The 24207-nt window shown below is 48.9% G+C and overlaps 1 protein-coding gene across 2 annotated transcripts in view; it reads right to left on the minus strand.

Annotated features, from left to right (window-relative positions):
- The window catches only part of GRID1 (glutamate ionotropic receptor delta type subunit 1), a 682834-nt gene that overhangs the window by 390809 nt on the left and 267818 nt on the right, over positions 1–24207 (minus strand). The window lies entirely within an intron of this gene.

Raw genomic sequence — 24207 nt, forward strand, 5'->3', positions numbered from 1 at the left:
GGCCAGCCACCCGATCTGCATACCCAGACTTTGCAGGGAGCAAATCTTCATTTCCTAATGAGGGATTGGGTCCACTGAGGTCCTGGAGCTGACCTGCTCAAGAGCACAGGCACAGAGGGCAAAGCAGGACTGTAGGCCAGTCCTGCTCTGAAATCTTATGACCTAATTGCTCCCCCACTCAGGACCTGGCTTCATTGACGCACCTTCCTGTATGGGCACAGGAAGAATACTCCAGAGCTCAGGGTGAACAAAACCACTAGCTGTTGTCTCGGTCCCTCCCGAGAATGTGACATCCAGTCCAGGCTCAAGACCCGAGGCTCCAGGCCACAGCCAAGCCCCTCGAGTTCCTTGGATCTTCTTGGACTAAATTTTTTTTTTTAAGACTTTATTTATTTATTTGACAGAGATCACAAGTAGGCAGAGAGGCAGGCAGAGAGAGAGGGGGGAAAGCAGGCTCCCTGCCGAGCAGAGAGCCCAATGTGGGACTCGATCCCAGGACCCTGAGATCATGACCCAAGCTGAATGCTGAGGCTTAACCCACTGAGCCACCCAGGCGCTCCTTGGACTAACTTTTGAACCTGTCCTTTGCTGGAAGCTTTCTCCTTTATAAAGGTCAAAGACCTGTGTACAGCCTGTCCTAACAGAGTCAGAAGATGAGTGAGCTGAGCTCTTACCTCCTAGCCACCAAGAGATCAATGAGCCCTTCCCAAACCATTCCCAAAGCCCCCAAGGGAAGGGGCAGAGCAGCAGTGCACTCTGTAGGATCCCCACGCCTCCCCGTGCTGTATGCATCTTCCTTCTATTGGGCTGCATGGTACAGAGCCACCCAGCTTCAGGAGATGGAGGAGGGAGGAAGGAGTAGCACCAGGACGGCCCTGTACTGATCAACTACAACCCGTTGACCTATTATTATAATAAAGCTTTGTTAGAACACATGCGCACCCCTTCCTTTATGAGTTTTCTGTGGCTATTTTCAGGCTATAGGATAGAGCTGAGTGGATACAATGGAGACCACAGGGGCTTCCAACCAGGGATATTTACTACCTAGGTCTTTAAGAAAGAGTCTGCTGGCCCTGGGCTTTTTCCTTTATGCTTAGTTATATATTTACATTTTCTACCCCAATAATGTATAATCTTCTAAAAGGCACATAACTTAGAAAAATTATCTATTGGATCTATTGCTGTATTTACACTAAAAACAATTTCACTAATACTCACAATGATCTTCCTCCATTCTACAGCTGAGGAGCCAGATTTGAGAAATTTCTAGCTATCTGCCCAAAGTCACAAGTGGTGCAAGTGAGACTCCCAACCTGGGTCCTTCTGAACCAAAGACCACCTCAGGACCACAGTGGAAGAAAAGCCCCAGGCTCTTCTCCTCAGAAGACAGGGACAATGTGCCCCTCGCTGAGGAGCATCGCCACCATAAACCCACAGCCCCTCCGCCCGGAAACCAGCCTTGAGAGGAAGCATCTCTCAGAGGTACAAGACTTCAGAATTCTGCATGGGGCTCAGAGTCCACGGGGCATACCTCAGCCTGGTAGGACCACTGTGGTGGGCACTGAGCTGCTCCCTCTACCCCAAGACACAGAGGCACTGAGGTCAGCAAGAAAAGCCAGCCATGCTGAGTCAGAGACCAAATCAGAACCTCCCCAGAGCCTGGGGCTCTTCCCTGCCTTCTACCTTCTCCTCTGGCTCCACCTACCCCCCCTCCCACCCTTCCCCAGGCATCCGCCCATGGCACCAGCCCATCAGAAGGCTCTGAACTTCTCCACTCAAAGTATTTGCACAAGAGGTCCCCTTCGCATGACAAGGGCTTTCCCACCCCAGCCACCTGAAAAATTCCTATTCATTCCTCCAAAGGTCACAAACTAAAATCTCATGGAGGCTACAGATGTGTTTTCTCAGACTCAGGGGAACTTGTAAAACTAAGGACATGTAATGTAAACACTCTGAGATTCCCAGTCTTCCCAGACCAAATGAAAGATCTAGTAACACTCATCCCACATTCCCACATGGCAACCACAGGCTGTGGCTGAGGAACGGCTGTTCTCCTGACGGGGCGTGTGCTTCCCCAGGCAGCCCCGACCCCACCTGGGCCCACGTCTGTTTAAGATCACAATCCCTGCATGCAGTGCTCTGGCCCAGTGGTTCTCAGAGTGAGCCCGGGGATATCAGCATCCCCTGGAAACTTGCTAGGAAGGCAAACTCTCCAGCCTCATCCTAGACCTACTGAATCAAAACCTCCAAGGGCAGGGCCCAGCAATCCAGGGGACTCTGATGACCACTCAGATCTGAGAATCTCTGCTCTAGCATCACGGGATCTCACCCAAGCATCCAGCTTGTGTCTTCCACCTGCCTTCCCCACCCCCGGCCTCTACCCTTCCACCCTCAGTTACAGAAAAGTTCAGTCCTGTGTTGGCGCAAGACCACATGGATTGCCGCTCTGTCACAGACACCCACCCTCGCCCCCTGCCTGCGGCTGCGGGCGGTTCGCCTGCCCATCTTCCGACCTTGTGAAATGCTTTTTGGTGAGGGCTATCATGATCCCTCCCTCCCCAGCACCTAGCACAGAGCCAGACCCCCGACGGGAATGGACGGACTTCTCCAGAATAGAATCCATTCATTTGGTGATATTTATGTCCCCCTACGTCGTTGAAGGAAGAGTGACCCTGAAGCAGCCTCCGCCCTCCTCTGACAGACAAGGATATCGAGAAGCCAATGCTTGCCGCTCCAGGAGAAGGGCTATCTCAGCAGAAGATGAAGTAATTCCTATTCACAGCATCTGTTAATCACTCAAGATCCTTCTAGATTCGAGGGGCTATAGAATGAAAGGTGTTATTAATGAAACCATACAGACGAGGAGGCAGTTCTGAATAGCAGCCCTCCTTCCTAACAATGCCTTCCCCTGCAAGTTAATCCCCTTCCATTATTTCAAATTCTTCAAGTGCTAGAGAAGTCATGTAGGTTGTTTTCCGAACAGTCACTTAGCTGACAAGTATTTTCTAATTGACAGAACACTCTGAAAAGACAGATTGGGGAGGGTTGGGAGAGGTATTAAGATGGAGCAATTTCCCACACACAGCAGGAGGCTAAGTTGACTGAAATGTAAGATTTTGGAAGAAGAGTTATTCAAAGTACCCCTCAACCCCGTAGCCCCTTCCTGATGTGAGGCATTCCAAGATGTTCCCCCATGAGTGGCTCCAATCCAAAGACCAAAGACGTACCCAGAGGGACCGCATGTTTCCCACAAGCTCAAACCCAAGCCAAGGATTAAAATCTAAGAGCAAAAATAAAAATTGGTACTGGTAGTTGAGCGGCTAAGATGTGTCTAGAACTTTCCAAAAGGCTATGTGCCAGGCGGGGGAGTGACACTTATCCCTATTCTCCAGATGAGAAGACTGAGGAATGCACTCAAGTTCGCAGAGGGTGTACGTGGCAGAGCTGAGGTCAGACACGCGTTTCCTTAACTTGAGAGGCTCTATGCATTCTTTCCTGTTATTTGACCACCTCCCCTGACCTCCTTTAAGGAAATGCACCTGCAGAGTGGCGATGGGCTCAGATGGCAAATACCCTGAGCCATACATTAGAACCTTTTGGGCAAGGCCCGAGACTTTCTGTGGGCTGTTGTCACACAGCTTAGATGCCGCCAGCCTAACTTATCAATCAGCCCTCCTTGAATATCACGTGGACCTGATGCATTACCCGCCCCCCTCCGGCCCTCAAACCGTGCGTGCCTTGAACAGCTAATGAGGCATGCAGGATGGCTCCACATCTCATGTTTTCAGATTTCCCGGAGTGAGATAATGCTGCTGAAGAGGGAGTGTACCCTGCGTCGTCCCAAGCACTGATAAGGTGTTAATAAACCTTAGCAAATGCTGTTTAGAGATGGCTCCAGCAGCACAGAGGCACTGGAGGGTTGGCAATTAAAGCCAGGGAGCTTCTCAATTTGGAACTGATTCCCGGCTGCTGCAGAAAGCATCTCCAGCGGCCTAGAGCTTCCCCGTAGGTCCAGCAGCCCTGATACTTGTCCGAGGCATGGGGTGTGAGCTTGTGGCCAAGGACAGACAGCATGAGCAAAGAGAGCCTCACAGGCCTCACCCCAAAAGACTAGAGAAATCGACACACATGCCCCACACCCCAGGTAACCATTTGGTATTGGGTCTCCAGGAATGTAGTTAAAACTTTCTCAAACATAATTAATATTTATAGCTGATAGGAAAACTCTCAGGATAAAAAGTTTCAGAATAGGCCAGGGGAATGTAGAAGATGCTGCTGGTTCCATGCCCAGATCCCTCTTACCAGCTGGTGTGCCCATCCCCAGCTGCTGTTCGTGCAGGCTCTGCCTTGCCCGGAAATGCTGGGAGCTTACCTCCTCCTTCTGGGGTGGCCTGCAGCCAGTGAGTGACTACAATGGGACACCAAAGTCCAGACCTTCTGCCTCAAGTTGGGATAACTTTGGTAAAATTCCCACTCCAGGAATTCCCCGGCTTTGTCGAGCTTCTCCCCTGCTTTATCCTGCTTCCTTTACACCCTGAAGGATCTTATCTGAGAACTGTCCCAGAATACCTCACTTGCACAGTGCTGGGCTCTGCTTCCAGGAAACCAGACTTAGCCAGAGGATGGGAGATGAGTGAGAACTGCTAATTTCTTTTTTTTTTTTAAGGTTTTATTTATTTATTAGACAGACAGAGATCACAAGCAGGCAGAGAGGCAGGCAGAGAGAGAGGAGAAAGCAGGCTCCCCTCGGAGCAGAGAGCCCCATGTGGGGCTTGATCCCACGACCCTGGGATCATGACCTGAGCTGAAGGCAGAGGCGTTAACACACTGAGCCATGCAGGCGCCCCGAGAACTGCTAATTTCTAAGCACTCTGTTAGACTTTACCACACGTGATTTCATGAGCCTTCCTCAGTCACCTTGTGAGGTATGGGAAATCATCACCATTCCCAGAGAAGGAAACTGAGACTCTGAGTGGGAAAGTGTCTCAGCCAAGGTCGCACAGCACCTAAATGGTGTAGGTGAGATGGATGCTGAAGTCAGAGCAAGTCTGTTTCCATGACACCGTGTCACTTCCCCACATTTACTATGAGCTGCGCAACGTCAGAAGAGAGAATGGGGTTTATAAGAAACTTTGGGATCAGCAAAGGTCCATAAGGCAGAGGGCTGGCAGACCAGCAGGAAGAAAGAAAACCAACCCACACCGGGCTGAGGTGCTCGGATCACCATTCCATACACTCTCCTTCAGCCCCAGTGGAACCTACGCATATTGCCTAGCAAGAAACTCATCACTCGCCACCTCTCTGATTCACAATGGTAAAGCACATCCTACATTTTAATTTAGCATATGCATATTTCACTGGTCATGGTTTGAAGCAAATGTTTCCACTTGGGGTTCTCGCCTAGAGGAGCTAATAGTTTCCATAAAGGTAACAAAGACTTCTGCCAGCAACTGTGGCTTCTGATACTGTCACACACTCTAACTTAATTAAAACGTGCTCTGTGAGGAACATCTCAGGAGAGGCAACCTGTTCAGATCCTGTCACCCAAGGATACCATCTTTCCTACGAAGAAGCAGGAAGCCTAACTTCAACCCAAACAAACCAACAGTGAAATGTGTCACTTCTGTATAGGTATTAATTACTGGCCCAGGGACTTCCTAGCTGACAGGCAGAATGCTGTGGGCAGGAGTCAGGAGTGGGGTGGGAAGCCTCTTTCTCAAAGACTCGCCATTCTGCAGCCACACACCCTGTCCCCGGTGTCTGGCAAGTCTTGGCTCCCACGGCCAAATCTGAAACTCCGATCGGGTCTGCGGTCCCTTTGCCTCTGGCTTGATTTGACCTGAAAGTGTCCTGCAGGGAGAGTGTGTGCAGCCAACTGGGGGAGGAGGCTGGGCTGGGGGGTGGGGGGGAATCAGGAGGGGAACAAGGCTGATGCATGTACTCACTCTCCCTACTGAGAGCTGCAGGCAGGAGGGGGCTCCACTCACCCGGGCCAGGTTCACAGTCACGCCTGCTGCTCCAGATACAGAGATGGCTGTTTGGGTACACTTGGCCCCAGACGTGAGCAGAATTCTAAGTAGTCCCCAGCCTTCAGGGGTCGGGGGCGCTCTAGAACACAGGACTAGGCCCTGAGAGCACTGCATTTGAGAGTATTTCCCTCCCTGACAGAGGCCCCAAAGAGCCAAGAAGCTTCCTCAGCAAGACCATGCTGAATCCCATTTTCAGTGGAGAAAATGTCCAGGAAGTTACAAAGCAAGCTGGTCCAGCCCGGTCTTCATTTCCTCTTGGCCAGAACACTTTTCTGTGCCTTAGTCAGGATCTAATGGAGAGATAAGATTATCCCTGATGCAGAAAGCCCAGAAAGCTCAAGTGACTGGTGGGTATGTGAGGTGAGTGAGACCGTTTGTTCTTGACCACAGAGAGACAGGGATGCCCACAAGGAAACTCGTGGGTCCTGATAGGGTGCCTGCCAACAAGGACAAGCCTGTAGAAGGAAAGGAGCCATTGCAGCCCAGCCAGCTCTCAGCTTTGGAGCCAGAGCCACTTGCTGTCAGAAGGTATGTGGAATGGAAACCAGGTTATCAGCCCCAGGAATGCCAGCATTTTTGTTACTGTTTCATGTACCCCATGCTTAATTCATTATTTCCCCTCAAAGTTCAGAAATGTTGTTGGAAGTTCAGTTCTTTCCTGGCCAGTCTAACCAGAGGGATATCAAGCACGCAGGCTTAAAAGACAGCATTGTGCAGCTGAGAATGGTCATTGCCAGCATTCCTGGGAGCAGTGGAGACCAAAGCATGAGGACCTGATGGGAGCAGAGGTGGACTTTACGGTCCATCTCCTTTACCTGGCCCTCATGAAGAGTCTCCTTCTAAAACCAAATCTTTCCAGGGTGGCTATTTCTTCCCAGCATAGCCCTTTGAGCCTAGCATATGTTCAAACTAAGGTAAGTGTCTCAAACTCTGGCCTGGCCAGGCTAGGATGGACACAGGATCCATAGTCCTTCCTCCCTGTTCCCAGCAAAGCCCCCCAGAAGCCCCACCACGGGAATCCTTGCCCACTTGGTGTTGGCCCAGAATAGAGAGAAAGAAATCCTGCAAGGTGCTCAGCTCCCTTTTCTCCACAGCGGACATTGGAAAGCATTTGTCAGCCTTCCTGGAACTCCCAGAACTTCCTGGAACTCCCAGGAAAGATGGCAACGCCATTTCTGCCCACGCATCTCTATGTACCACTCATCTGTACCCTGAGTCATCTCCCATGAAACATTCACTGACTCTTCCAGGCACTGAACCAGGCACTGCTAATGCAGATTAATCTCTGCATCAGCAGAGATCAGATTTTGTTCTTACCTTGGAGGAACTCTGGGCTAATACAGGGGACCCAATATGGCAGAGAACCACCCAATATGGCGGAGAACCACCATAGGACCCTCTCTGTCTACCTAAAGCCATCAAAGAGGGAGCAGCCTGGGTCCCTGCATCCCCAGGGGCTTGTTTCTGCACCTTGTCGCTCAATTCTAAGTTGGTACATTATAGGTAAATTTGAAAACTCAAGGTGGACTCTGGGTATGTGGCACTGGGCTTACCCATCCTGCGTATCACATTAACTTGTACGAATGTTTTTAATAGCTTTGCTTAACTTCAATGTTTATATTGAGCAGGAATAAACTCAAATGGAGCATCTCCCCAATAGGACCCATGGCCAGCCTGTTGTGAGTAGGCTCTTCCCTGGGAGAGGAGAGAAAGGGACCCACTGTCCTGGAAACAGGGAGCAGAGTTCCTGTGCTACTCAGAATGTCCCCCTGGCATACATGCCCAGAGTTCAAATGCAGCAGCTGGTGGCACATGGACTCAGGTCCTGGCTCTGGCAGCCATGCTGTGACAACCCAGCCACTTATCCTCTCTAAGTCTCAGGCCCTTCCCTGCGAAAAACAGGGTCCATAATACTCTCTAGGCTGGGCTGTGGAGCTGGGCAGGAAGCTCCACAAATGGAAACTCAGACGACAGCCTCTAAAAGCAACACTCTTCTTCAATTCCAAGCCATTTCCTTATTCTAGTTTTACTCTCATTCCATTAAACTCACACGGGTTACATTGGACTAAATGAAGATTGACATCTTTCTCTCTACAGGCTATAACAAACATTTTCTGAGCACGATTATATGCTGAGTTCTGCGCTAAATGTGTGAGGGGGATGGGGCAAGGACTCCATGGAGAGACAGGGAAGCTGTGAATCCTTGAGGAGCTCCTCCTTGAGGAGCTCATGGTCTCCTCAGAGAGAGAGAGAGATACCCTGAAGCAATCCACAGTGTTAATACAAGATGGTGGCCGGAAAAGACAGGAAAGCCCTGGTTGCCATGAGAGGAGCCAGTGGGCCTGGTGTGTAGGACGGGCTCCTAAAGGCAGAGCACCTGAGCAGATGCTGAAGGATGTGAAGAAAGAGTGAGGGAATGGAGGCAGAGGGACCATATGAGCAGAGGCCAGGAGAGAAGAGGGTGCTGAGGACAGGCCTGCGGGTCATTTGATGTTTCTGGCAGAGAAGGGGAAGGTAAGAGCAATGGGGGGTGACAGAGGAAGCGTTGGCAGCTCTTGGAGGGCCCCACTGGGGCCAAAGGAACAGGACATTATTCTGAGGCAGTGGAGAGCCACGGAAGGGTTTTATGCAAAGGAATGACAGCTAAGTCTTATATTTTAGAATTTCAACTTCAAGAGCATGTCCAGCAACAATCCATAGCTCAGCCAACTTCCCTCCAAAAAAAAAAATCTATGACGACTCAGACCAAGATAAAAATGGTAAACTAAGATTTATCACTAACCTAGGGCCAGATGCCAGGAGAAACTTCTGCAATTTGTTACCTCTAAGTTGCTAAAAGAAGACTCATGGGCAAGACATCGCCTGGTCATTTTTCAGGCCAGTGGATTTGTTTTTTTCTTAGCTAGTACCAGGCATTCCTTCATCTTAGCCAGAGGAATCAATACCTACTCTCTCTCTCTCCACCTCTCTCTCTCTCTCTGTATATGTGTGTATGTATTCTATTGAGTAAAGAAATAGAGGCACGTTTCAGGAAACATAGGTACATTTGTTTAAATAGCATAGGTAATTAAAGACAATACCGTAGAGATAAAATAAGATGTATTCATTCCAAATTACTAAGGAAAGTAATCACCAGTGGAAGCTCAAATCACATATCAAACTATAAAACCAGAAGAAATAGCAAACCAACAAAAATGTAGAACAAAATGTCAGAAGGAAAACCAAATCTGTCTTTTAGGATGACAAACATAAATAAGTTCTCAAGCTGAGTCAAGAACGATAATCCAAACACACACCACGAAGGACCCACACTGAAAACAAAGCCGCTCTGCCATGATCAGCGTGGCGAGCTTACCTTACACTGTACTCTTGTCTGTATGTTTTCATCAAACTATCCACACTCTTTCGTGGTCTCAAACCTCAGTCCACACTTCGCTAGTGCAGAAAAACAACCACCCCACTTGCCCTCACTTCACCCGTACTACAGCAGCTGGTGAAACAGGCACAATCCTGTCCAGCACACCACTGTGTCTACATAGCATGCATGTGAGATGAAATTTTTTTAATTTTATTTTCTCATCTACCCAATGCCAAAGCCACAATATTTGGAAACACCCCACTAGCTGATGGAATCTTCCCTTCTTCTTTTTTTCTTTTTTAAGATTTATTTATCTACTTGCGGGGGGCCGGGAGAGACAGAGAACACATGCATGGCAGCAGGGAGAGGGGCAGACAGAGAGGGAGGGAGAATTTCAAGCAGACTCCCTACTGAGCGTGAAGCCCAATACAAGGCTCAATGTCATGACCCTGAGACCAAGACCTTAACCGAAATCAAGAGTCAGGCACTTAACCAAGTGCCCTGAGCCACCCAGGCACCCTAGAATTTTCCCTTCTTATCCAGATGTGTGGCTTTGTGAATCTTGAGACTAAGAAACACAGACCAACAGCTCCACTCACATTTCCTACTGGTAATATATTAGTAAAGGAAATCAAGTGTAGGCGCAGTCTGTAGATCCATTCCTCACCAAACTATTCCTTCCCTGCAGTCTTAAAAAAGCACACCGCTTTCACAACATGAAGATAGCTGAGCAGTCCAACTGTCAAAACACAGTAGAGAAAACATATCCCCCCGAACTCCTGAATTCTTCGGAGCACCTTCAGGGAAGGGCATGGGTTTTATTAAAATATGGGGGGCTCAGTTGGTAAGGCAGCCACCTCTTGATTTTGGCTCAGGTCATGATCTCAGGATCCTGGGAAAGAGCCCGGAGTCAGGCTCCACGCTCAGCAGGTGTCTGCTTGTGGATTCTCTCCCTCTCCCCCTACCCTCCCGTCAATCTCTATCTCTAAAACAAATGAGTAAGTAAATATTTAAAAATAAAACCCAACCTCAGCTCCCAGCACAGTGATGGGGCAGGAGACAGCTCCACCATCTTTGATGTGGGGTTGAATGAATGATGGAAGGAGTGTTGATATGTCAGTGTTGGAGGGGAGGGGTGAAGAATATTGTTGTGGTTGATAAACGAATGGGGTCCAATAAACATATGACTGACTGAACCATGGTAGGAATAATGAATGAACAGGTAGATAACTAAGCAGTATGTGCCTGTTGAATGAATGACTAAAATACATACAGTGAAGGAGTGGGCTTCAACTGGAGCTTAACAGCCCATGGTGAGAGGACGAGAGGCCCTGGCTCAGCTCAGTCACCACGGTCCTCACAGAAGGCTCCTCACACACCACCACCCCCCTGCCACCTTGACTCAGTGACAGTGCTTGCAGCCTGTGATCGGCTGAATTGTGTCCCCCAAGAACTTGTATGCTGGAGTCCTAACCCCAGCTCTTCAGAGTATGGCCTTATTTAGAAATAGAGTCTTAACTTTAAGTTAAAATGAAGTCATTGGGGAGATAAGATTGGAATATGGCCGGTGTCCTTATTAAAAATGTGAAATGTGGAGACAGACATGTACATAGGGAGAACACAGGAAGAAGACGGAGATCAGAAATGCTTCCAAGAGTCAAGGATGGCCAGACACCATCAGCAAACCACCAGAAGCCAGGAGAGGCAAGGGGCAGATCTTCCCTCACTGCTCTCAGGAGGAAACAAACCCTCAACACCTTGATCTTGGACATCCAGACATCAGAGCAGTAAGACGATCAATTTCTCTTGTGCAAGCCATCCCATTTGTGGCACAGCAGCCCTAGCCAACTAATACACAGCCACGATGATATTCTCCTCAGGACCAGGAAGCGCTAATGGCTGCCATGACACCAGCAGGGTGGACTGTCTTGGAGCAAGTGTCCATGGGGAGAGGCAGGCACATGGCAGCTCCTGAGGGAAAACACCGCAGATCCCTCCACTCATTCACCAAGAACGAAAACACTGCATCCAAGTGAGGCTGATCAGGTATTTGGAATACATTCAGAGCAACCAGAATGTGAGAAACACCATTATATAGCTAGAGAAAGTCCTGCTGCCCACACTGCCCAAGCCCTCCCTGTCCTGTTTTAACTGCTGACATCTCCACAGTCCCCACAGAGCCAAGCAAGTCATGGCAAAACTGTTACCAAGTGCCTGCAATTCCTGCCCCAGGCCTGGCACTTAGTAGATGCTCCATAAAGTTTTGGAGGACAGAAGCACAAGGGAAAGGCTCAAGGAAACTAAACCAAAATGGCTCCTGGTTCCCAGAGAAGGCCCCACTGCATTTCTCAGCATGGTCTCTGCCACTACAAGGGTGTGAGAGATGACATTAGGTGGTCTATAGGTAGACATCTTTAACAGTTACACATTTTATTCTAGTTAGTTTAAATTGGGAAACCATTCACTGCTAGCATTTCATGTCCATGGTTTCACAGAAATTATTTCTGAAGATGAGGCAACATTGAAGAAGTAAATTGGTTTAAAGAAAAATGGTAACTAATGAACAAGATATGGCAAATTGTGAAAGTCAGTCACAAATTCCTGGGGTTCGGGCCCACTGGTCTGGGGTCCCTGAAGCTCTGACACCATCAGCCAACAGCCCGGCCAGACTTGGTGCATTCTTCAGGGTTCTCAGAGGAACGCAACCGACTCCTCACTCCAACCTCCAGAGCCCTTTCCTGACCTGGTGGCCACCAACTTTTTCACATGAAGCCTCCTGATGCAGTAACTGTAAACCACGCTGCTCCGCCAGACTGCTGCCTACAGTCCCTGGCCACTGTGTCCTTGCACATCCTGGAATGCCCTTCCCCCTTCTCATGCTGCCCCATCTGACCCTTATTATCTGGGACCCCTGTTCCGCGACACGTTCCCTGCTCCCCATAGACAGAATCATGTCTCTATTTTCTATGTCTCCATCTGCAAGGACCTGCAGTAAAAAGACACACTGTGTGACTATGATTGGTGATTTGTCCATATGTTAAGAGAGGAAGGAGGAATCTGTCCCCACCCTCATTGGACCATTGACTGAACCATCTCTGCTTTAGACTGATCACTCCTTGATGCCTTCTGGGGACATATATTGGGAAACAAATGTCAGGAGAGGAGGCTGGTAATGAACGGCTGGAAGGCAGACCAATAATGGATGGGAAGAAACGTTGGTATCAGAGCCGCACCCCCACCCACCTCTGCATGGACACAGCATGACAAGCACAATGGCTTCCTTGGCCTGTCCTACGCAGCAAACCCAGAGAGCTTCTGTTCCAAAGCTCATCCAGAAGGTTCCTCGGAGGCTGCCCCAGGGGCTTGCAGCCACAGCCAGCCCAGCAGCTTTAATGCTCAAGGGCTCTCCAAGACATGGATTAAAGAGGGATCTGGGCATGCCAGGGCTAGCACTCATCTCTCCCTTGGCAGGCCTGACCAGGAGCACCCACAGGCCATCTCCGAGGAAAGGCACTGGGCTTGATTTTCAACTCCATGGCTAGCCAAGGGCAGTGATCACACAGTTCGTCTTTCCCAAAGGCCGGGAGACTGTGATGCCTCTGAGGATATGCTCAGCAAAGCTCTGGAACAAATTGAAGGGGCAACACAATCAATCCTTTCCTGCCTGGGCTCTGTGCCTTCTCTTAGTTTCCTGCTTGCTCATTGCCAAACCACCTAAGTGTAAAACCTGTAAACGAGAAATGTCCCCCTTGTGGATGGTCAGCAGCTTGTCACCCTGGGCACAGTCAGGAGATGGAGCAGGTGTTTCCCGCACCTGTAGCAGTTTCTCCACATAACATCTCTCTCCTTGCTGGGCTTCCTCCTTACTCCCTCCTCTTCCCCCTGTCATGTAAATCAGGGCTCACACCTTCTTTCTCCAAAGCCTTGATGCTCTCAAAAGCCTTGCCTCACGTCCTCTGTATCCCCTGAACAAGGGATCAGACACCGGATCGATCTGGGAGCACGCCACTCTGCCTGCAACACCATCTCATTCCACTAGTCACGGAGCCGTGGGCATGACTTGGGGTCATGGTCGGCTGGGCAGCAGGAGCTGTGCACAGGAGCTTGGGAGAGGCAGGCAGGTGTCCAGCCCCAGCCTCCTCTATGGGGAGCCAGCACAGCCTTCCTTGCGCAGTCGGCCTGGAGCAGACCATGGGTCGGGACCCGTATGGACTAGGGTCCACCCCCAACAGGGCTCCAGAGGCCCAAGCAGAGGTGGCCTCCAGAGGAGGGGCGACCCCAGGGGACCACAGCCCAGGAAACCGCATGACAGGCCAGCGGTTGCAGTGCCTGTCACTGGCATGAAGGGACTTCTCTTCTTAGCACCTGGCTCTCCCTCCCTCACGGGCCCACAGCATGCATTTCCGAGAAATGAGGGGGGGATGTGGGCCCTTCATTTCCAGGAAGCCCCATTAACAGCCTCAACAGCTCAAGCCAAATCACGGGGACCGTCCAGGGTGAGCTGGTGAATTAGCCCTGTTTCGGCAGTGGCCTGGATGAGGGCTGATTACCCTCTGAACACAGCTCTGAAAAGGAATTTCCGAAGTCAGCCTCCTTCTCCCTGACAGAGGTTGAATGCTTGGGGCGGATGGGGGGCCAGGGCTGCCTGTGAGTGGCTGAGGCTTCGCACTATTGATGACTTAATCATCCGTTTTTCTCTGGGGCTTATTCCATGGCTCAGCCAAATCAAGGGCTGGGGCACTGGGCTGGAGGGAATAAGGCATCCATCAGACCAGGAAATGAGGGAGAAAGAAGAAGGAAAAGAAGTCAGGGTCCAAAGGGGAAGGAGTGGGACAGCCTGGGCTCCAAACCCCAGGACCACCGATGAGTGCCCTTGACCATGCCATTCAACCTGTCTGACCCTCTGTTTCCTCCTCTGTAGGTGGTGATAAATAGCATCTCCACTGTGCGCTGGTTTTCAGGATCGAATGAGTTAATGATGCGAAGTGCCTGGCACATAGCAGGCCCTCGATAAAGGCAGTCACGCCCCCTACCCCACACCTAAAAGTCATAGAGAAAGTTAACACCCACTCTGTTTGAAGTGGATGTTATTTCTTTTCTGTATATTTTGGCTGAGCTCCTTGGCAGTGGGCGTTGAGGGCAGGAAGAGGAGAAGCAGCCAGTAAAATAAACCAAAGAGTAAGTGTCCCAAAGTCTAAGTAAGGAAGGATTCCCTGGGCAAGAGGGTACATAGCAGAGCCAAAGACTGTGGAGAGGCGGAGTCAGATGAAGCCCAGCGAAGAACCCGGGCTCGGGCCCACATCCCCCCCTCATTTCTCAGAGGGCACTGGTGACCACACAGGAGCAGTGCCTGGAATGGCGGGCACTGCCTGATTGCCAAGTGTCTGAGCTTGGGTCCCCAGAAGCAAACTCTGAGACAAGGGCTCAAGTGCAAGGAGTTAATCCGGGAGGCTCAGAGAAAATCAGTAGGGGGTACAGAAAGGAAGAGAACCAATAACAGGGGTTACTAGGTGACTCCCACAAAGAGACTAGTACGTCTTCCTGCAGGGAACCCCTGAGCAGCAGTGTGGGCCTTGGGATTATGCCCTCCCCACCCCACCGCGGGACAAGGAATGGAGGAGCTACACACCAGTCCTGTCCACCAGTTCAGGGCAGCTCTCAGGCATGCTAATTCCCTAGCACTTCCTGCCTTCCATGAGGGCAAGTGGAAAAGCCCTCAGGCACAGAGCCCCAGAAAGTGGGAGGATCTGAGGGGTGTGGTTCAGTCCCCCCAACCCCCAGTATCTGCTACACAGGAGCTCCATGAGACAGCAGGAGGAGAGGAGCTGCAAAGAGCACAGATGACTATTTCTGTACCGTTGTGCTTAATGAGGGACAGAGAAATGGGGCAGCAGATGAATGTGGGGTGCACAGAGGACCATGCAACGGTAGGAAGCATCATAGCGTGCTCGAGAGCTGGTAGATATGGTCCACCTGGAAAGGAAACAGTAACAATGCAAGAGTTCCACCCCTGAGCAGGTGTCAGAGAATAGTTTCCAGGATCCAAGGAGAGCGACTGCAGAATTCGCGCATACCATCAGGAGAGGCTCACAGTCACTGCCAAGGGAAGCCAGAGAGCACGGCAGAGTGTGCGCAGATCCACTCTGTCTTCACCCCTCCTGCTTTCTCAGTTGATTTGAAAAGCACTGTCATTATGTTTATTGCAGCTAAGTTCACAATTGCCCAAACCAGGAAGCAACCGAGATAGGCTTCAGTAGGTACATGCATAAATAAGCTATGGTACGTCCAGACGGTGGACTATTACTCACTCCTAAAGAGAAATGAACTCTCAAGCCTTGAAAAGACGTGGAGGAAATTAAATGCATATTACCAAGTCTGTTATTACCAAAAAGCCAATCTGAAAAGGCTACAATACTGTGGCATTCCAACTCCATGGTATCCTAGAGAAGGCAAAACTATGGACACTATAAAAAGATCAGTGGTTATCAGGGAAGAGGGGGAGAGAAGGATGGATAAGTGGAGCAAAGGATTTTTAGGGCAGTGAAACTAGGCTGTATGATACTACAGGGGTGGATCTCTGTCATTATATATTTGTCCAAACCCATAAAACATGCAATACAAAGAGTGAACCCTAATGTCAGCGGGGGACTTTGGTTAATAACAATGGTTCAATACTGGCTTATCAGTTGTAACCAATGTACCCAACTGATGCAGGATATTAACAAGGGGAGATGGGAAGGAGAGTGAGGGGGTAGATGGAACTTTTGTACTTTCTGAAGAATTTTTCTGTAAACCTAGATCTGTTCAAAAAAGTAACATCTATTAATTTTTTAAAAAGAAAAAAAAAACTCAGCAAAAAATAAGTACAGAAAAAGGAGTTTGGGGGAGATGAGGAGAGGGAACACGTGAAATATTTATCTAGGAGAGCGGGAATGAATGGCCTAGGGCGAGGTGGTAGGATGGCCAGGCGGCATGGAGGGTCTAGAGGACGTGGGCAGCCAGGTCACAGAGGAACCAGCTCCAGCCCTGTTGTGTGTTCTTCTCCAACCAGCTGCAGTGCCGGGTGCACCGTGGGGTGGGAGCTGGGTTTAACAGGGGCCTGGTTCTCCTGGTTCTCCTAGGCAAGCCAGCCTCTGCAGATATGCTTTGCTCCCATCCTCGTCCTCTCTCACTGGGACAACCATCATCCACTTCCCTGCCCATGACACGCCAGTCCATCATCAACATGTCTGCCAGAGGGAGCTTCAAAGAAAACTCATCCAAGAGGGTCATGTCCCATCTTCACCATCTCTGCTGGTGCCCAGTTGCCTTACGGGATAAACACCAGAGTCCTTCCTGCACGACACTCACAGGAACCTTCCGCACCCGCCCCCAGGTCCAAGCAGTCTCTCCTGAACCAAACCAGGACTCTGCTTTTGCACACACACTGTCCCCTCTGCCCACCCCGTCCTTCCCTCTTTCTTTGCTTTTATCCTCAACCCCCAGCTTATGTGGTCACCCCCCTGCTGCAGTCATTCCACAGAATGCCCGGGGAGAGTCTGTGCAAGCAGCCGTCTGTGCTCTCCTAGTTCTGGGCCCCTCTTTCTATTCCTGCTTCTATGATGGTGCAATGGAAGGGCTCGTCTGCCTCTCTGCTCCACTAGACCAGGAGCTTCTGGGGGTGGAAGACATTACATTATTCATCTTGTCACCACACCCAGCATAAAGCCAGACACATTGTGGGCGCTCAGGAAAGTTTGTGGAATGACTGAGTGAATGTAAATGGACGGAAATACCACCGGGACCACCTCCCACCCAAACTTGAAATGAAAAGCGGCATTTGCTTCTTCTCTTGAACATTACGTTCTCATTTCTAAAGCATCGCTTGCTGGGAGCTGCCTACGCTGAGAAGGGCACAGGGGCTACCGTGGGGCTTGGCCCAGAGCACGCGACAGGCTGGGAGCTCTGCGGCCATCTCCACTGTGCTGAGACCAGTGGGGCTCTGTTTCTGTCACCTTAAGCACCACCGTGAAGCCACGGCTGGGTCAAGGGCACCAAGGGTTTCCATAGGGCTAACACAGAGTAGGGCCTACTTACTGCCACTTAACTCCCTTCCTCGCAGTAACGGGATAATTCTTGTCAAGAAGTCTGCTCTTTAAATCTCATTTCAGGAACAGTCATTCCCCCAGGGGCTAAGGATAGCTCCAACTTATACTGATTTTTCAAGGGAGATAGTGAAAGGCCATCCTCTCTTCACAACCAAGTCTCTTGGCTATCCTGAGAAATGAAGATGTTGCCACTAAATCACCAGGAATAGAAGTTCTGTCATTGTCTTCATCACCGGGAAGAAGAATGATAAATCTGCCACCGCTAGCGTCAGGAATCGGGCCACCTTGGCCAACACCGTCAATGACCTCCACTCAGCACACACGTCTGGTGCAGCTGTCTGCCTCATACCCACCTCTGTGCACACCAACTCCGGTTCAGCTCACAGTAGATTGTGATTCTGTGTTGTCAGCTATGAGGCTCTGTGGCAGCACTGGGCCACTTTCTAGGATTGTGTCAGAACCCATGAAAAGCTCTCATGGTGTCCTGGGTCCAGCAGCCCCAGGGGAAGGGACCAGGCTCTTCTCCCTATATCTGGAGTCCTTGCTATCAGACCCTGGGGACCAGCCTGGTTCTGGTGTTAAGCATTCATTCCACAAAAATGTCCTGAGCACCTCCTGTGGGTCAGGCCCTGACATGACAGGGAGAATAGCATTGGATATCCACAGCATGTTTCTCTAGAAGCTTACCCACCATTGAGGGAAGAAATGTGCACACAACCAAACATAATGAAAAGAAGCACAGGAGGCCAAGGGAATATGGAAGACGGGCCCCTGACCAGGTTGGAAGCATCAGGGAAGACTTCCTGGAAGAGGTGATGGCTGACCTGTGTCTTAAAAAGTGAAGAAGCCTTAGAGCTACCCTATGGCTCAACAATTGCACTAGTGGGTATTTACCCCAAAGATACAGAAGTAGTGAAAAGAAGGGCCACCTGTATCCCAATGTTCATAGGAGCAATGTTCACAAGAGCCAAAATGTGGACAGAAACAAGATGCCCTTTAACAGACCAACAGATAAAGAAGATGTGGTCCATATACAGAATGGAATATTACCCAGGCATCAGAAAGGATGAATACCCAACATTTGCATCAACATGGATGGGACTGGAGGAGATTATGCTGAATGAAATAAGTGAAACAGAGAAAGTCAATTATCATATGGTTTCACTTACTTGTGAAACATAAGGAAGAGCATGGAGGACATTAGAAGAAGGGGAAAATGAAGGAGGAGAAATTGGAGGGGGAGACGAACCATGAGAGACTATAGACTCCAGATGGGTGAGCCTGGTGATGGGTATTGAGGAGGGCATGGATTACATAGAGCACTGGGTGTTATACACAAACCATGAATCATGGAACACCACAGCAAAGACTAGTGATGTACTGTATGGTGACTAACATAACACAATAAAAGAAATAATAATTAATTGATTAATTAAACGAATTTTTTTTAAAAAGTGAAGAGACCTACTGTTTTGGCTACTATCAAAACAAAACAAGCACTGGTGAGGAAGTAGAGAAACTGTAACCCTCGTGCACTGTTGGTGAGAATGTAAATCAGCACAGCCACTATGGAAAACAGGATGGCAGTCCCTCAAAAAGCTAAAAATAGAACTACCCTATGAGACAGCAGTTTCACATCTGGGTATTGTCTAAAAGGGCTGGAAGCAGGGTCTCAAAGAGATGTCTATACAACCATGTTTATAGCAGCACTGCTCACAAGAGCTGAAGGACCGGATAACTTATCCACGTTTCTGTCAGTGGATGGATGAACACAATGTGGCGTCTATGAAGAGCAAAATATTCTTCAGCCTTAAAAATGAGGGAAATTCGGACACAGGCCCCAACACGGATGAACCTGGAGGGTGTGATGCTCAGTCCACAGTCACAATAAGAGATAAGGTACTCAACCAAAAGAAAAATACTCTGATCCCACTGCTACGAGGTACCAAGAGTAGTCAAACCCACAGAAAGAGAAATTAGAGAGGTGGTTGCCAGAGGCTGGAGACAGGGAATGGGGCGTTAATGGTTAACGGAGGTAGAGTTACAGCAGGGAAGAGGAAGAAGTTCTGGGGACGGATGGTGGTGATGGCTGCACAGCCACAGGAACGTACTTAACATCACTGACCCATACACTTAAAAATGGTTAAAATGCCAAATGTTGTTAAGTACACTTTACCACAATTTAAAAAATAAATCAAGAGGCTCCTGGGTGGCTCAGTTGGTTAAGCATCTGCCTTCAGTTCAGGTCATGATCCGAGGGTCCTGGAATCGAGTCCCACATGGGGCTCCCTGCTCAGCAGGGAGTCTGCTCCTGCCTCTAACCCTCTTCTCAGCTCATGCTCTCTCTCTCATAAATAAATTTTAAAATCTTGAAAAAGAATCCATCAATCAATAAAAACAAAGAGGAGTCTCTAGGAAATAGTGTTTCTGTTAGAAGCATTGTGATAACTTGCTCACTGCATCTAAGAAACTCAGAATTAGAAGAGGAAAACCTGCCCTTGGAGTGAGGAGGAGCACCCTGTAGGGACAGCTGTCCATGAGCCTTGAGGGTCCTCAGTTTGTTCTCCTGGGCTTTGGGGGCTCATTCAGCCCTGCAGTGTGTGCTCATCTATGCACATCTGGCCCCCCACAGAGGTTCTGCCCTGCTCTGCCCCTGGCACAGACCCTATCATACCAGCCCCAAGGAGGATATTGTGCCACCTAACAATGAGAAGTTACAAGGGAACTAGAGGTGCAGGCAGGTGTTAGAAACCACTGAAACCAACAATAAACATAGAAACAAACCTAGGGCAAGGTAAGGAGAGGAAGGCTGCTGGGGCCAGCCTGGGAAGTGCGTGCCTCAGCCCACAGTAGCCCAGGAAAGCTACACTCCTCAGGAGTTAAAGGGAATGCCCTCCTCCATACCCAGAAAGACAAAGCCAATAGAGCAGAGTCTTCCCATAGAGCAAATGGAGAATCACAGGGAACATCTGACATCCTCTTCGTTGCTTGGCCACCCAAGAAGGCCGATGGCACTGTCACCTCCACCCAGCGGTCTCCATGTCTTTGCAGGTCCCAGTACTGCACAGGACTTCTATGCAGAGAGCGGAAAGGTGCCCCATGAAGCCTGCTGACCACACATTCTGAGGCACTAGGCTAGCATGGGCCGGGGAACAGGAAGGCTTCTGACATCTCTGAGTATGATGCCCTGTGAGCAGAACCCAAGCCTGGCCCATAGCCATTAGGGCACCCATGTTGGGCACTGACTCGCCTCAACCCATTGACTCCCCAGCTCTCCGTGCCCCAGCCCCACTGGGGCTGTTCCTGTTCCTCAAATTTGCCAAGCCCTATGGAGCCCCACAGCCTCTGCACCTAGCGTCCCCTCCTCCAGGAATGCTGCTGCCAGATCCTGGGGGCTGCCTGGTGCTCATCTTTCAGACTTTACCTCAAGTATCACTGCCTCTGAGGGTCCCTTTTTATCCACATCCTCACCAACACCTGTTATTCCTTATCTCTCTGATTCTAGCCATTCTGACAGGTGTGAGGTGATAGCTCACTGTGGTTTTGGTTTGATTTCCCTGATGATAAGGGATACTGCACATCTTTTCATGAGTCTGTTGGCCATCTGGATGTCTTCTTTGGGGAAAAAAAAATCTATTCACATCCTCTGACCATTTTTTAAATTGGATTCTTTGGGGTATTTTGATGTTGAGTTGTGTAAGTTCTTAATATATTTCAGAATTAACCCCTCATCAGATAGATCATTTGCAAATATCTTCTCCCATTCAGTAGGTTGCCCTTTTTTTTGGTGATGGTGGTGGTTTCCTTCACTGTGGAAACACTTTTCATCTCAGTATTGTCCCAACAGTTTATTTTTGCTTTTGCCTGAGGAGACAGATCTAGAAAAATGTTGCTGCGGCCAATCTCAGAGAAATTACTGCTTGTGCTATCTTCTAGGATTTTTATGGTTGCAGGTTTGACATTTAGGTCCCAATATAGTCTTTCTTTCTGTATATGGTGTAAGTAAGTGACCTAGTTTCATTGTTTTGCTTGTAGCTGTCTAGATGTCCCAGCGCCATTTATTGAAGAGACTGTTTTTTCCCCATTGTATATTCTTGCCTCTTTTGTTGTATATGATTTGGGCATTTAAGTTTGGGTTTATTTCTGGGCACTCTATTCTGTTCCATTGATCTACGTGTCTACTTTTGTGCCTGTGCCGTACTGTTTTGCCTACTATGACTTTGTAGTATATCTTAAAACCTGAAACTGTGATACCTCCAGCTTTGTTCTTCTTTCTCAAGGTTGCTTTGGCCATTTGTAATCTTATGAACTCTCATGCACTGTTGGTGGTAATGCAAAGTGGTGTAGCCACTATGGAGAACAGTATGGAGATTCCCCCCCAAAAAATCAATAGAAATACCATGATGATCCAGTAATTCCAATACTGGGTATTTACCCACAGAAAGTAAAAACACGAATTCAAAAGGATATCTGCACCCCTATATTTACTGCAGCATTATTTATCATAGCCAAGATATGGAACCAACCCAAGTGTCCATCAACAGATAAATGGATAAAGAATATGTACTATACACAATGAAATATTACAAAGCCATAAAAAAGAATGCAATCTTGATATCTGTGAAAATGTGGGTGACCTAGAGGGTATTGTGCTAAGTGAAATAAGTCAGTCAGAGAAAGACAAATACTGTAAGATTTCACTCATAAGTGGAAAACAAAAAAAACAAACAAACAAAAAAACAAGTGAATAAATAAATAAAAAACAAAATCAGACCTGTTAATATAGAGAATAAACTGATGGTTACCAGAGGAAAGGGGATGGAAGGGACATGTAAAATGAGAGAAGGGGAGTGGGAGAAACAGGCTTCCAGTTATAAAATGAGTAAGACACAGGAATGAAAGGTGCAGCCTAGGGAATGTCAGTGATGCTGTAACAGCGTCATACAGTGACAGCCAGTGCCTACAATTGTGGTGAGCATAGAGTAATATATAAAGCTGTTGAATCACTATGTTGTACACTGCAATTAATGTAACAGTGTGTGCCAACTATTCATATGTACATAGATATGTACATACATAAAATGTCACCACCTCTGAGAGGCCCTCCCTGACCACCTAGCTATTCTCTCTGATATCCCCTGCTCCTTCCCTCCACAGAGCTCATCACTCTCCTTAATTATCTGTCCCACATACATTGTCTCTCTTTATTCACTCACTCATTTAGTTTGTCTCCTCCTACTAGCATACAGCTTCATGAAGGTTGGGGTCTTGCCTATCTCTTTTGGCCTAGCACCCAGTTTGAGTACTGAGCCTGTAGAAGTCAAAAATATTTGCAGAATTCATGAACAAATGAATATTATCTACCAAGCACTTTTGCACCTGTCATCTTATTTGACCTATCAGGTTATTGCTTTAAGATGGGAATTACTGTCCTCACCTTATAGATGAGGAAAGTGAGCCTCAGGAGACTGCAGGCCAGTCACACAGTGAGGCAGTGGCAGGGCCAGGAGTGAAAGCTACAACTGTTTGAAGGTCCTACAGATTCCAGAAAGACAAAAGAAGCAAATGAAAGAGTGTGTAAGTGAGCATGTGTGGGTGTGTATGTGCCTGTGCTCCTGGGCCTGGACATGGTTCCATCCCACAGGGCCAGGACCTTTTGGAAGAAAGAGAGCTCATCTTTTTCATATTTCTGTGTCCAGAACACTCAATAGGACCTTCGAATGAGCTTCAGTAAAAACTTACTAAACTGTGACACACTCAAGAGCTGTGTGCATGTGAGCGATCATTGTTGAAAGTTCCTTTGCTTTTCTGATGTATGTCAGGGGGAATGAGAGCACCTGAGTCCATAGAGATGAGATTAGCAAGAGTTAAGGGTTAAAAAAATGAATGTACTTATACGGAGACCAGGAGGCATGGAACCAACACAATGTTATGTCTCTTCAGTGGCTCTACACACATCCTGTCTGGGCCTCTCTATCCAGCCTCCTATGTCACCTCTGTATGGGAAAATGAAGTGTGTGTTGGTGTGAGCATGTGTGTCTATATGAGTAGAGCCTTGTATGTGTTGCTGGGGTGTCTCTGCATGTGTGTCTGTAGACCTGGGTGTGAGAGATTGCTGGGCCTATGGCTATGAATCTACATGCCAATCTGTGTGTGTGTGTGTGTGTGTGTGTGTGTGTGTGTGTTTCCTGCCTCCCCTTCCACATTGTAAAGTCCAGACAAAAGAGAGACCAGGTGGGCTCTTTCACTGTTTTCCATCACTGGCCACTTCCTGGGTGTCCAATAAGCACAACTGATTAATTGGTTAATTAATAGCAGATGAGCACAGGGCTCGCCCTTCCCCTGGATCCCTGTCCACACAGCCTCAGAGAGTCACAGTGAGTCAGCCCACACTCCACCCCCTCACACCCATCTGGCCCAGCTCCCTCCATCCCCCCTGGACCACTGATACTACCCCCACCCCCACAAGTTCCCAAGGGTCTGCTCCAGAAGGTGGTACAATCACCAGGTCTCGGGTCTCGTTCAGGCCCCGGGAAGAGGCCAGTCCTCCCTGCCCCCTACGCCCTCCATCCACTCATGCAGGGCACGTCCTGCGGTCAGTGCAGAAGGAGGAACTGTCTGCAGGGTCCCCAACACTGGCTGCCTCTGTCCTCTCCAACAACCGCGGACTGTTCCAACCCCACGAACGCTTCCGTGGCTTTGTCTCCATTAAAGGCACAATCTTGCTCAACCA

The sequence above is a fragment of the Mustela erminea genome, chromosome 14 (assembly GCF_009829155.1).
Source record: "Mustela erminea isolate mMusErm1 chromosome 14, mMusErm1.Pri, whole genome shotgun sequence".
In the NCBI taxonomy this organism is placed as follows: Eukaryota; Metazoa; Chordata; class Mammalia; order Carnivora; family Mustelidae; genus Mustela; species Mustela erminea.